At 39.1% G+C, this 15,457-nt stretch overlaps 1 protein-coding gene across 1 annotated transcript in view; it reads left to right on the forward strand.

Moving 5' to 3' along the window:
* The first annotated feature begins 4,288 nt into the window (after nt 1–4,288).
* traf6 (TNF receptor-associated factor 6) overlaps nt 4,289–15,457 on the forward strand; it is a 400,050-nt gene continuing 388,881 nt past the window's right edge. The window contains exon 1 of the mRNA XM_061063871.1: nt 4,289–4,293. The gene's annotated coding sequence lies outside the window, so the exon portion shown is untranslated. The remainder of the gene's footprint in view (nt 4,294–15,457) is intronic.

Genomic DNA, 15,457 nt, shown 5'->3' on the forward strand with positions numbered 1-15,457 from the left:
ATTGAAGCTGCTCTGGCCTGCCTACTCTTTGCTGCTCCGTCTGCAAGCCACATTCACGAGTGCATCTGCAACCCTCCTCCCCCCATGCTCCTCAGTCTATGCTGTGTCCGACTTGATCAACCTCATGCTGTTGTCATTGATGCCTGCTAAGTTTGGGTTTTTTCTGCTTCTCTCTTTGCCTTAGGCTTTCCTTGTATGCACGGAAAGAGCAGGAATGTGTGCTGTTCCTGCCTAATGCTTTCCTTGTAAGCATGTGGAAGGGCAGGGAGATCCCAGAACAGAGCCATATGGTATATAAATAATTTCAAATAGAGTATTTATTTTTTCTCAACAAAGTGGTCCTGACTGAACTGAAGTCATTTTTGGATAACTATCCGTCAATGCTGATTTCCTCTTATCCAGTCAAACTGTGCAGCCACCATGGATATTCATTGTGAGAGGTTGGCACAATGAATCAAAAATCCAACTTCTTTTTGACAATCTCAAAAACAAAACCTGAAAATAGAGTTTGTTTCCTTCAAATAAAATTGGTTTCTTTGAAAAAAAAAGACCCCAGCAGTTTCACAGCCTAAACCAAGTCGTTGTAATATTAAAGTCCCTCTTATTGAATTTAAACCCTAATCGAGATTCTATTCTCAGCATAAGTACTCTGTTGAACCCCAAACCATGTTATTATACCTGAGCAAGTCTTGTCTCAGTTTTTTGTTCATTTTGAAGCCTGGCATTGGGTTGTAACAGCCTGTGTCTTTCAAGGCGGCCGCCATGACAGAGCCGTCATGACAGACATGATATGTCATTGCGATGGAAACACCGGACGTTACGTCAAGGACAGCTTCATAAGGAAGTGGGAACTGCTACTGAAAGCTGCCGTACTGTCACTGTATGTGCTGCTGTGAAAAAAACGTTATGTAAATTATACTTGGGTACATCGTCCGTACAAATATTATCTTCCTCAGGTCTGTTTCACCCGTTCGTCTTGACTACGGTCAACTCTGAGTTAGTTTTCATCGGGGCTTGGGGGGGAGTAGCAGAGAGAATCACTTCCATGATTCCCCGCCTGCCTCAACGCCATCTTTTGTTATTGTTTTGATTGAGAGCCCCCTGGTGGCAGAATTTACATACTGTCCTTTTAAGTTTACACATCAATGATACTTGGTAAGTTGAAGGAAATGAATCTGGTGTGGGAAAAATAACAAAGTTGTATGTATTTTCACAGTGACTCACTGGTGTCCTGGATTACAGAGAAACAGCTGTGCTGAGATGCAATTTTAAGTTCGCCCAAGCCTTCACTTCCACTTCCTCCAAAACCGGATAATACACAATGCTGTGAGGAGTTCCTGTGTTTAATATATGTAAAAGAAAGCTTTATGATGGTGGATTCCTTTAAAAAGGATGTCCTTTTGTGATTTAAAAATGTGCACTGTAAAATTTGTACAGTTTTTCAATCAAGTTCTGAATAATTGAGATGTTAACTCAGTGTATAGTGGTGTACTGATGTCTCCGAACAGGATTGCGACCTCTCGTTTTTGGCACTGCTTACTGCGACCCAGATCTAAGAAGATATAAGTTGATTAATCTCAGTGTGCAGAAGAGGCAATGCTATGTTTACTGATTATACTTGATTTTTCCGATTTCTTTATTTATTATATAGGACAGCCAGCGGATTGAATTTCCTAAAACATTCCACTGCGTAATCTTCTTCTGTGCAGGCACGGTTAATACTGACAGGTGTCCGCATCCTGCTGCCCGTCACAGTTTCTCTGGTGTTCTAAATCCAACCGCTGGAGGTCAGATTTACGAGTCTGATTTGGATAACAAGAGGCAGTCGGTCAGTAAATCAGGTCAATGGACATAATCCAATATAATCCATTCTAATCTCACGGAGTACTCATGGCAGGAGATTACCTTTGTGATTCAACTTAATTGCTAAGTTAAAATCCCGATTTGGCTGCAATATTCCTTATAAAACTAAAATGAAGGGACTGGGATGTGGCCTGAAATTGCTGTGACAGTTGCATCAGTTTGGTCATTAGCGACCATTTGTCTAATTTGAATGAGAACAAATTCTCTGTATAAAACGCCAACCTTTCTCAACCAAATAGGACAATTAGTGTGCTTTATTTTCCATTTACAGCATTGTCTTACTGCTTCACTGGCCGGCTCTCATTGCTTTTAAACATGCAACGAGAGCACAAAGAGAGAAGCACATTCGCAAGTACAACCACCAACTGGGAGCAATTCTATCAAATTGAAACCAAAATAGCCCATTAATCCCCAATAGAAAATACCCATTAATCTTACCAAACAACTAAATAAAAGGGATTGAGACCACAACACGACACTGCAGTCTGTGCACACCACGGCCGGAGTCCTCCAGCAGCCACAGAGCTCGTAGACGATAGTAAAAGGATTATAAATGTATGTCAGTGAGGCTCTGTGGTTCCACAACTTTCTCTGCTGCCCCCACCCCATTGAGTTGGTCAACATTGTAATAGCGTAATAGTAATAGTGACACCTTAATGTTGGTTAAATTGATGTGATGAGAGATTGTACATCTAACATATAACTCTGATATTTATACCATCAGTATTGTTTTGCACAACCAACTTACAGCTCACAACTTGTTCATTGGTAACTTGAATATATTTGATTGAGATTTATTCCCTCTGCAACATTCAAATGTCTCAGTTGCTTACAAGCCGAGTTTTTGTCATGAATACATTATGGCATAACGTCTTGCAAACAGATGCCTGCTCTTCCAGTTTCCGCGAGCTCAAGACTATTAATTCCACTTTAAGCATTATTTTTTGGCTGAATATTAAACATCTGGTGGACTGGTGTATTTTTTTCATGTACAACTTGACCTGACATGAACTATATTTCAACATTGAATTTGACACTTTGCAGATGTTTTCCATGCCTCTTCTCATTTTATTCTAATCTTTCTGTCTCAAGGCACATTAAACGTACTCTGTAGTCGAAATGGTAATGTAGCTCAGGGGTGTACCAAAGGTTTATTTTTTGCTGTTTCTTAATGCAACAGTGTAAAAAGTATGATAATAGACACTTTGATAAGAAAAATACTTTTTATCAGTTGTGACCGCCGATGAGCTGTTATTTGTGCTTATGTATTCAGACAGAAAGTGTGTTCATTTTCACAACTAATATGCTTTTCTTTAAAGAATGATGAAGTGCTTTGTAAATGCGGTAAGGTATGTGCTCTTCTTCTGTGCTTTAGGAAGTGGGTTTTACTGCACTGCACATGAGGTGCACTCATCCTCCAGCAACTGAACAGTAGTGTTGTGTTTTTGATGCTTTTTGCACAATCTGCCTGGGGAGGATGTCCTCCTGTGACCTTATGTATGTTGCGGACTGATGAATGCATTCCTCTTGGGATGGGGGACGCATGATGAGAGTGCTGCAATCTGGCTCCTGAGGACACTCTCCACAGCCATCAGTCTTCTGGGGTTGGATTCAGTCTACGAGTCTTCTAATGCTTCAGTCCATTAAAGAGAGGAAAGGATGTGTTGTTAAGGACAGACAACTGATTGATTGTGGGTCAAATCATGCAGCAGCAGAGATTCTGAGTTCACTTCCTTTTTTTAAAAGCTGAAAAGACTCAGGGAGTTCAGACTTCAAGACTAGCCCTATTTACGCGCCTGCCATTTTCCTCTGAAGTCATGCTCAGGGTGTGAGAATGTGTTACAGCTGTGTCTCATTTGAGTAAATTGCATTAATGTGAATGAATGAGACAAATTATTGTTCCCCTAAGCAGCAATTGAATAGACAACCAATTTTGAATATTTTAAGGGGTTACATGTATTTAACAACAAAAAAGCATTTGCATGATATTGGAAGATTGCATTTAAACACTTCCTGATGTAGCTTCCTAGTAACACGATGGACCTAGCAAACATAACTGTAACACCTACGATGTAAGGTAGGAATTTGGTGAATGATAACATTAGCTGTTATGACCTAACTGTGGTTAATTATTGAGTGATTATTTATATTCTTTGGAATCAGGCTTTGGAATATGTGTTCCCCAACTTTTAAGCATATTTTTTTTAATTGTCATTATTGGGAAACTGTAATGGATGGTATATGTACCCAACTGCAGTACACAAGGAAACACAGATTGTAGGTAGTGACTTTTACTGCAAACCTTAGCTGGTAAATGTACAAACAGGAAGAAAATAACATTCCTTAGCCATATGAGTCCTTGATGGCTGGGGATCCAGACTGGGAAAGGAGCAAGTATATCCACAGAATGCACAAACAGTGGCAAGTGTGGTGACATAGTAAGAGTCTCTGACTCACAGAAATCCACGGGAACAGAAGAAAACAAAGAAACTCATGCAGTAGCACCTTAGCAGGGCAACACCAACCCGCCAGGAAAAGGGGCAGGCAGAAACCAGGAGGGCTGAGGTAAACCTTGTAGTCGTGACAGAAGGTTGAGACAATATCAGGGATTACAACTAGCAGTGGTGGCTGTTCAGTAGAGGAAGCGAGGGCCCCGCACAACCACTTCCTACAAGGAGAATGACAGACCTTCACTGAATACGATTTTTTTTTCAATAATTTGAATTAGCGGTAGACTATAGGGAAAGGTACATATGATGTAGTTATTGAGTAAAATGAAAAAAATTGCAATAAAAATGTAGTTGCATATGCACATTTGCTCCTCTTCAATATGACAAATAAGAGTTTTGACATGTGGAGGAAAAATGCTCTCCAGAAGGCAGTGAACAAGTCCCATAAACTGACACATAAAGAGTGTCACTGGATCAGAACATACAGTAGACTGTAGCAAAGATGGTTCACAGCATCAGACCAGACTAGCATGAGTCAGCGTTTTTTTAAGTTTGTCGCACAGAGTTTAGGAAACATATGCCTGTATGAGTGTTTATGGTGTAGTATGTTGAATATGATAAGTAAAATAAATATTTTCCCAAGTTAAAATGTTTGCCATGCTAATTCTGTTAGCAAGTTGACTCCATTTTCCAGTATGTTTTAGCATCAAGCTAACACACTATACACTGGTTCATCTGTGGGAAATTGTGCCCAAACTCAATGCACCACTGACAACTAGGCTGGCAGGTAAACAGGGAAGATGCTCAGATTCCCTCGGGGGAATATGGTTGATTGCACATTCTTATTGTCAGAAAGAATTGCAAACTTCTTAATTGATCCTAAAATATTGGAGAGGTCATTATCTGCATGGAAACCATTGCGCATAGTCACTTTCACATAATGTCAGTTTTGGTGATTGGTCAGTTTCCCATCCTCCTCCTTTATGAAACAGTCTCTGCAGGGAGTGAGGGTACAAAGACCGACTGTTTCCCCATCTGCCCCTCAGCAGGATCTTTCTCTGGTGCTTTACCACGAGCCATATGCACCCAGAGAGATTTCCACTAAGTGTCTCTCCCTGAAGTCATGCTAGCTTCATTCTAGAAAAGGCAGAGAGAATTGAATTTTCTGTGATGTGTTCTTGTATTTCGAGAGTGACATGTTACAATACAATACTTACAGTAACCCTTTTTCATTATTGTAGGGAAATGTGTCTTGGATATGAATGTTGCGCCCAGCCTCATCCACAGTATTATAAATAATTTAAAAAAATGCTTTGCAGGTAAAAGGGCAAACAGATTGCAAACAAATCTTCAGTCTTCAGTAGCCTGATGTGGACATAAGGCCTCAGCATTGTCCATATTGAATAAAGCGTATTAAGCTAGTATGGAACACACCATTGAAACCATAAAAAACATGAAATCTCAAGACAGAAATAATTAAAATCTAGTCACTACTTGAATATATTTAATAACAGGAAAAAAATGGTTTCATGTGCATCACCTTCAGAGCGAAAAGACATACAATACAAACCTGAGACATACAAAGATAGAAATGTATCGCAGACAATCCATGTCAACAGAACACAAATAAAATAAGGACCACTGCAAGCAACTACAGACAGAAATAATGATTCAGTTACTAGGACAAATTGCACAAGGGTCAAAACACATTTAGAAAAATGCATTTTATTATCAGAGCTATTGCATTGACAGTGCATTCATACAGTGCAGCTACACACTGTAAATTACTAGGCAATTTCTCTCACTCACCAACCAATTTTGAGAAGGACATCACTTATGAGTACACTCTTACCTCAGATTATTTGAATAGATTTTGAAAATGGATGTACCTGAAGAGGTGATTATGACTTGATGAGTCATTTAGTCCAACACTCCAATGTTCCAGCGTTCACGCTCACAAAATCAACACAAGTCCCAATGCCAAAAGCTCATTTTAATTAGTCAATCTGAGTTCATTACCTCAGAAACGTGTCCCATTTCTCTCAGGGCGATGAGGTTACCATACGAACGCTCATCCTAATGCCTCTCGCCCCACCTGAGTGATTTTGCAGTATGAACCACTGTCCCCCACGGGTGCTAAGGTACATGTGGTGCAAAATGGAGACCTAATTGGAAATGATCGCTGACAGCAGCTCGGGCCACAGGGTCCCATAATGATCCAGGCAGCACTCGGATCAGAGAGAGCCCCCACGCTACCTGTGAAAGGCATTTAGAGTGGATGACAGCAGCACAAGCCCTGTAGAGGGACTGAGGGGTTAACGTGATGTTGTGCTCAAAGTGTTACAGGGTGGGAGAGAGGGATAAAGGGACAGCAAAAAGCAGGAGGAAAAAGAAACCTGTTTGACAGATGAAAGCAGACTGGAAATTGAACTGGTTGGAGCTCAGATGTCTGGAAAGAAAATTGCACACTTTTGAAGTGGGATTTAGTATCTTCTCATTGCAAGGGACAAATTCATTTTTCGGTAACAACTTTTTTCATTTTCCCAATCATTACTAAAAGCATTAAGGCTTGTCATCTGCAAAAATATTTGTTGTTGACAGGTTTGATTGAGAATAAGCAAGCTTGGACCAAACTCAAATGTAAAAAACAGAAACTGTCCCTTGTCTGCTTGAGTCCATCATGTATTGTACATTCATCATCTTGAAACTCACTGTACTGTACTGTGCTGTACTTTACTGTACTGTAGACAAACCATGCTGTCAAGGAAATTTGCTGCCATTTTCACAGGAAACTTGTTATATAAAGATGGGTGTTATTGTTGTTTATGCTCAGTGGTATTTGTTACACCAGTAGTTACTGTTCAATATATGCAAGAAAACCATTCCCAATTTATCTGTAAATACATTCAGAAGGTTCCTTTATTGTGTTCTTTCCAGTGACAAATAAGATGATAACTATTTGCATTGCAGGTTTTCTTCAAACATCACATATGAGTCTGCTTTCCCCACTTCTACATGGAGAAGAGATGGGAAGGACAATCTTTTCAGCAAGTCACATCTGAATAAAAAGCACCAGGATTTCAGCATGGCTGTGCCCATCTACTGTAAGGTCCACCTCCTTCATATTTATTGTTAGTCCAACTAAAACTGGACTTTTAACGAGTGATTGCTAGAACTACGCATTTTTGGTCCAGAAGTAAATCGTCCCATTTTTCACTGTTGGAAATAGTAGTTTTCTGCTTCCTAACTAGTTTGTCAATTAATTGGTATGTGATGTAACAGGTCAACCAGAAGTAGGTCTAATACTGATGGGGAACATCAATATCTATAGTATTTTAGCAAAGTCCAACATATGTCTGTCAAGAAATGGATTCTTCCCCGGGGCTTGTATTATAGCAGTCCAATGAAATGGCCTAACAAGCTGATTGGTATTCCGCAGAAAACTACATGGAAAATACATCATGGAGTTCATTGAAACAATCACAGCAAGTACTTTTGGTTTCACACTTGACTCAAACCCCTGTTTTCTAGATGAAATCTGCATTGGTTTTGATGAGTTTGGAATAAAAATGGGCCAAAAAGCCATGTGGAACAGTTTGTCAGTTTAACAGCAATAGTTACTACATGAGAAGAAGATGTAAAAGTCTGCACATCTTTGGCTGTTAACTTTTGGAGAAAACTTTCTTCACTATCTTGACACAAAAATGACACTTCCAGTCATCAAAATATATTATCAAAGACTAAGGAAGATGTTGTCATGTGCGATGCTGACCCTGACCTTAAATATCACTGAATATGCCAACAGAGGAATGTTGACAGACAAACCCTGGGGCCTTGTCCAACCAGTGTCATTTCCTCATCCCCCTCAGGTCTTAAGATACTGGAGCTTTTAGACTGAACAGCAGAGTCAATACAGCCATCAATCATACCAAGTTCAATGACAGGGTGACACTTGAGTTAGAAGACTGAAAGTTCCCCTTGTCGGTTTCTTACAAGTAAAGTCTGGAACAATATGTCTTCTTGTAAGGTTATAACAAAAATTTTGAAAACAGAAAATAAAAAGTAGGAAAAACTGGGGAGATTGTCACCAAGTATTCCTCACATCTGATATTAAACTATGACAGCTATTGGGAGTCAGAGGTTGCATCACATTAATGGTTTAATGAGAACATAAATGCACTGAATTATATCTTAGATATTTAACTTGTACAAGCAAAAACTCAACAAAATGGTGATAACAATACTTCAAGATGTTGACATATAGTATCTGCCGTCAAATAATACTAGTTGAGTTGAGAAATTTCACTCAAATCTTCAACAGTCATCTTTCCGACACTTTAAATCTTTCTCTATGGAAAATGGAGTAGTCCATTGGTTCATTGCCAACTTTCAGTATTTGAAAACTGAATATGCTGTGTATGAAACTGTTTATAGTGTACATACTCTATGTGTTAATCTGTTGTTTGTGCAGATAGTTTGACATTTGGACCGTTGCTTACAAAGATGTACACCAGACCCCTGACAAAAACAAATGTAACATTTGAAGTTGAGCTGTTCAGTTAAGCTGTTAATGCATTCTACCACCTTTGTCGGCTGTATTTTAATGTCATGAACCCCCTTGCTCTCTTATTCCAAAATTAAATCACTCCCTTGCTACCTGCCTGTTATAGCAGACTGGATACATAGGACATTAGTTGTGTTGTCATGGAGCGCGTCTTGGTGCATTACAAGAAGGTGGCTGTGCATGAGGTGAAACTTCTGTGAAGGTCATTTATATCCATTTAAGTAGCTCTTCTCTGTCATGTCACTCGTGTTAAACCTTTATCAGGTGCCACACTTTGTACACTGATAGAGTACATCTTTGTGTTTGAAAGATGGTCCAATCTGGAGTAACAATGCAGCTAGGGAAGGGCTAAGTGCTTTTTCAGGTGTTATTTTAATACCTTGGATAAAGCAAATTAAGTTTAGCAGGTTAAACAGATGGAAGCGCTAAATCATCTGCTGCATTTAGGGCACATACCTTTCTCCAGGAGTCTTGTATGAATGTTTTACATTGTTACACTGAAGAGAAATGGGTCATGCATGCTTAAAGGGAAGACTAGAGAGATTTTAGTTAGGCAACTACCAATCCCCAATGCACCAAACTGCGGCTGGATTTTTGTAGGAGGTCGGTAATTCTGACTTCAGTTTGGGAATTCTGCTTGGATGACTAAAGTCAGAAAGTGGAGGACATGTGGCTGTCGCATCACAGCAAGTGGATTCCTGGCTTTCTGTGTGCCGTTTGCATGTTCTCACTATGTTTCTTGGGTTCCATCTGTGTTGTCAAAAGGTGTGAATGTGAGTGTGACTGGTTGTTTGTAGCCCTGTGATTGATTGGTGACCAGTCCAGGATGTATACCCCGCCTCTTGCCGAATGACAGGTAGGATTGTCTTCAGCATCTGGGCGACCCCGAACAGGATAATTGTTTAGGTAATGGATGGATGGTTGGCTGGGGAGATTTGTCTGAATTTAGTCTTTTCTGCGTGTTCATAATATGTATTATAAATGTGCTGGTCATATTTTCCATCTGATAGAAGGTTACACTATTGACTGACTAGTGTTGTGTAATTATGGTTGATCAATAGTTCAGTGAGCCCATGATAGGTTTCCCTGCAGGGGCAATGAAGTATTGTTAATCAGATCAATCATGTTACATGCCAACATGCTATGTCCTGAAATGGGTTTGTTTCTTCAATATCAAATGAATGCAATTTAAGTGAATCATGCAGTTCATTCCCCTTTGGATTATTTTTGTTATTTTTATTGGTGAGATAACACTGCAAGAACAAAATGATATAATGGACAAAATATATTAAGTATCTATATTATTTTATTATATTATTTAGTTTCCTCTGTACAATTAAGCACTCTGTATGCAAGTTGAGTATTTGGTTTCATTGTTGCACAGATAACTGTTCCATTTAGATGCACAGTTGAAATCAATAATTTGTAAGAATGGTTTTAAAAGCTGCAGAGAGTGAATCCCACAGCATTATGCGTTGATATATACAGTATATTAGAATAATTGAGTTTAAATATGTAAAGTCATTAACAGAGTAAATTCAGTTAGAAACAATACAATAAGTTCATACTCTAAATCCATAATTGCTTTTTTGTGAATTGATGATATTGCACTTTATATTTAACTTTTTTAATTGAACCCATCTAATACAGCAGTACAAGAATGAAACCTTTGAACAGTAAGTGAGGCACTGCAAAATGTCTGTGAATCGGATTGCATAGTTTTGCCTCTAAAGCAGCTGATTTCGAACACGAGAGTGTTCTTCTGTATCAAGTGTTTTGGACCAATCAATAAACACGGAGAAAGGAACAGCAATGCAATCCCCCTTCCTATCAGGGGAACAGAGAATGCCATTTAATAGATAAATGAGAAGTGTGTGGAATCATTTTTCATCTTAGGTACAAGCACACAGTCAGTAGTTTAGTGTCAGAAATCAATAAACAATGCATTTATCCAGAATGTACCGAATATGTCCGTTTTTATTGCCACAGACATCCAGGAGGTAAATTTGTATTGAGTGTGCACTCCGGTTTTTACACCCAAACTGACTTACTTTGCTTCATACACTTCGACTCCTGTCCAAACTCAATTTGTTAAATGTAAATGTTAAGCTGTAAGCTCTCGGGCACAGAGCTAGAATCTATCTTGCCATCTGTCATCTCCCAAAACAGAACGACTAAACAAATACTCCACAGCTAACAGTTGGCCTTGACGGAGAGGTAACCTTTCAAATTTAAAGATAGGACGCCTGTCTTTTTCAATACACATAAAAAGAAAGTCCTGCAAGGAAAATAGTGCTGATTGGGCTTCTTTTTTGGAAAATGCATGGCTTTTTGTTTCTGCACGTTTGAGATTCAAAAGTTTGCAAACCTTTACACTCACACTGAGAACAGTACTTGCAGATTCTTTGTGTCCATCGTTGTCCTTGAAATAGCATGCTACTACTGGCTGTTCTATGAATATAAACCTCAAGGCTTTGCATGCCTAAACCATATTTGTTTCACACACACACGTGAAAGCTAATTCCAGAGTCCATTTGTTATCAGAAGTTGCCGTGATTGGTTTATTACACAGTTCTGAACCTCCCGAGATTGTGCCTTTACTAAATTTCCGGAGCCAGCGATCCTCTGAGAACTGCAGTGTTGAGTTTGATTAGAGAGGTCACCTTCAACTCAGAGGAGAATAACTATAAAGGACCGTTCCTGTAACCTGCCTCATTAACACTATTCATTTCCTTTTCCGCTCTTAGAAATGCACTTAGTACACCTCTGAGGGATTGGAAACAGTTCAGAAAGCTATTTGTTTTCTTGTTAGACTTCTGAAGCAGAAAGGGAAATCTCTCCCCTTCTCCTGGTACGAGAATGAGTTTGAACTTTGAGGTGTTTGAGAATAACAAGTGAATTTCTTTGTTTGTGTGACTTAATTGGCAAGTTACTTTGCTCAACTTCAGTGATGCTTTCACATCTTGGTGCTACCTTAGGCCAATTTGTTAAAACAGATAGCTAATGATGCACTAATTGACACAATTTTCTCAAAAGTTGGAGTCCTTTCTTTAACAAGTAATAAAGAGAAAAAAAAATTTTCTCGTCAGTGGATAATCACCGGCAGATGTGCAGTTGAAGGACAGCAGCGATATAATGTATAGGTGTAGTGGTTGGAATTTCCCCACACAAATGGGAAAATAATGGAATTTCCTTTTTTTTTATACGTGACTGAAGCAATGAACTGAATGAAGCTGAACTGGTGCAAGCTTCATTTCTTATAAATAAAATAATGGGCCATTGTGGTAATGATGTGAGACTTCTGAGCCATGTTTTGTTCGATTTATTTGTTTACTTTTTAATCTATGAGGCTTTCTTTCCTCAAACATAAAACAGGCTTTTTGTCTGAACCTTCTTGGACCGTGTATGTGCTTGTTGCAGCACATTTAAGCAACCATATACTGTACATCAGTGCAATGCAACCTTTATGATCATCAAAACCAATTTCAGCTTTCTGTAGTGAGAGGACACAAAGATTGGGAGCATTAGTTTTGTCATTTATGTTAGCTTGAAAGCTGGCTGGTTAGGTTATCATTCTAAAGAGACGATAAGTGACAACGAATTACTTTATTAAATCAGGATTCAAGTCTTTTATTGTCATAGGACAAGACAATGACAAAATTGTAGTTCCTCTTTTACTTCCCAGTTAATGTTTAAAAGTTCGGCACGACCTTAGTGTTGTGCCTTGGTGCAATAACTGTGTAAAAGTACACTTACATCAATCAGATGTAGACATGTACAACATGGTTGTGGCTGTGGCTCTGTGGTAGAGTCGGTCTTCTCTGTGCTGGAAGGTTGGGGGTCTAATCCCCAGCACATGTCCAATGTGTCCTTGGGCAAGACACTTAACCCCAACTTGCTGCTGCTGCTTTGTTGGCAGCATATGAATGTGTACGATGGGTTTGGATACTTCTGTTGATCACTTTACATAGCAGCCTCTGCCATCAGCGTGTGAGCGGGTAGGTATGACCTGCTGTGTAAAAGTGCATTGAGACGCTATACAAGTTCAAGTCCATCCACCATGTACAACACGTCAGAAGATATAAAGAAAATCTGATGTAGATCAATGGTTAAAATAACTAAATTTATTGGTAATTACCAATTGCTTTTCAATTTTTAGGCTCCTTAGAAAAATGTGTATGCTATGCAAACTATTCTCTTGAGAGCTGGAGCGCTGGTTCAGCTCACATCTAGACCTTTATGGTACAAATGCAGGGGAACTATGGGTCACATTTAAAGTCCTACAACTATTTATTTAAAAAACAAAACCATTTGAGGCTGCTGTTGCAAACGAGACATACCGACCTATAAGTCCTCATTACCATGCAAAAAAATATGACTGGTGGTCAGATTTATATCAAAAGAACCTATTAGTCTGGCTCAGTGGAAGATAAGGTCGTCAGTCAACTGAAAGGTTGGTGGCTCTGTCTCCAGCTCCTGCAGTCTACATGTTGAAGTATCCATGGGCAAGACATTGAACCACAAGTAGCTCTAAAAGGCATTGCCTGTTTGGTGTATGACTTCATATGCATGTGATTAGTATTGATGGACAGTTGGGCACTTTACGTCCACCAGTGTATAAATGTTACATGTTAGTGTAAAAGCACTTTAAATGGTAAGAAGACTCAGCAAGAGATACGTGTTGCCCATTTACCATTTACTATTTGACAGTTTCCTATGGTAGAGGCTTTGAAATGTGTAACTACCTAAACTTGCAGACCTGAGGTTGGAGAAAGATTAGTCAAAATGAAAAGAAACCCAGACACACATAACATCAAATCAAACACTCTAACATCAAATCAAACAGGGTTTTATGGTGTTAGAACAACATCCAAACACACCATACTCATGGTTGCTTCTGACAGAATCTAATTTCTTCAAAACAACTATGTACAGAAACAGGTGTGTGTGTACTGAAGTGCTTATTTTCTCTTCCAGCCTTTTGTTGAACAGATCCATTCTTAAAGCCTTTAAACCTTAAACTAGTCGCGTCAAAGACGATCTGATCGTACAACAACTTTCAACAGGGGTAATGGTGTCCATCCTATGTCCACAGATTGGCCCAGTCACCTGCTTATAGCAGTATGTAAAACCTAATTCCTGCATAATGTTACTCTAAACAATGTAGTTATAAGATTTCTTTTATAGTTGCTAATAAAATCATGAACCTGTATATCTTTGTCAGACTCTTCTGTTTGCACACAATGCTGCAACAACTAAGCTTTTAGTGTCTCTTCCTCTGTCCTTTAGAAAGAACATCTCCTGTTTTGATTCTCAGAAAACATGACTTTCCTGGTTAATTTTCACCATGAGCAAATTAGACCAGAAACAGAGCTATTTTAATTACTATTTAATTCAATGAGTGTCATCACTGAATGAAAAATAGCACAAAACAAACAAACAAAAACTAATTTATGAGATATTGTGACAAAACAAACAAATCCTCCAGAAATGTCAATATGACTCATTGTATCTGGTGCTAAATAAACATCAGCGGGCGCTGCTTTTAAACATCCTGCAGATTGGAATACACAATGTAGCACACTTTCATTTGGACAAACGTTGGATTTGTTTACATGTGGGTTGCAAAGAGCTGAATAATTTGCTGAGAAACAAGGTTTCACAGTCGATGACTAATGAGGGTTTTACTAAATTGCTGAGAGTTGACCTTCAGCTGAGAGAGAGAGGTTGGCTGGAGCCGTGCCACATGAAGCTGGCCGGACTCACGCCGGGTGTCTGATTGTTCTCCAGAGATTTTTTTTTCTCTGTGTGTTGACTCATTTGACTTTGTTTTGTTTTGCTGCAGCTCGGGATGGCTGAACAAATTGTTGTAATGTCATTGTGAGGTGATGTAGCTTGGCTGGATGTGCTATTCATCCTCCATCACTTTCCTCTGGAGTATCCTGTGATGGATTGACCAGACGGTGAAAAACGTCCACCAACGAGTTTTCTTAATGGCTGTAAGAGTACAGCTGATCCGCCTGAGAACATAGGGTCGAATAAGAGGAAGAAATAATCCTTAAAAAGGTCAGCCTCTGTTGTTCTAAGCAGGCCTCCAGAGCCCAACTTAGCCTTCAGTAAAGATTTATGTGCCCCTACACTCGACTTAGACTCAATTCAGCTTTGATTATGCATCTTATGGACTCAACTGGAACTCAGGATTTCCTTTTTAGGGCTAGACACAAAACCAAAACATCCAATTAAGTTCGACTTTCAGTTGAGGATGTCGGGAAGGTTTTCTTCTATTCTGTCAAAACTTAAAATAAAAACAACAACCCACCCAATCATTTTGATTAGTTCTGCAACAGTAATTGATCTACAGTTGACTTAGTTGGTTAGATCTATACATTTAAAGAATGATTTGGGACTCTTCAAAGTTTTGTATATGTCAAAAAATATACATATAACAAGGTTGCATGTCAATTTGTATACTTGTGAATCACCAACCTGCCAAGGGACAACAAATGGAAATCAGCCTGTGGCCAAAAGAGGTGCTCCCTTTGTTCACACCTACTGCCTCCCTTGGCCACCACTCAGAAGG

Source organism: Labrus mixtus, chromosome 1, assembly GCF_963584025.1.
Source record: "Labrus mixtus chromosome 1, fLabMix1.1, whole genome shotgun sequence".
NCBI lineage: Eukaryota > Metazoa > Chordata > Actinopteri > Labriformes > Labridae > Labrus > Labrus mixtus.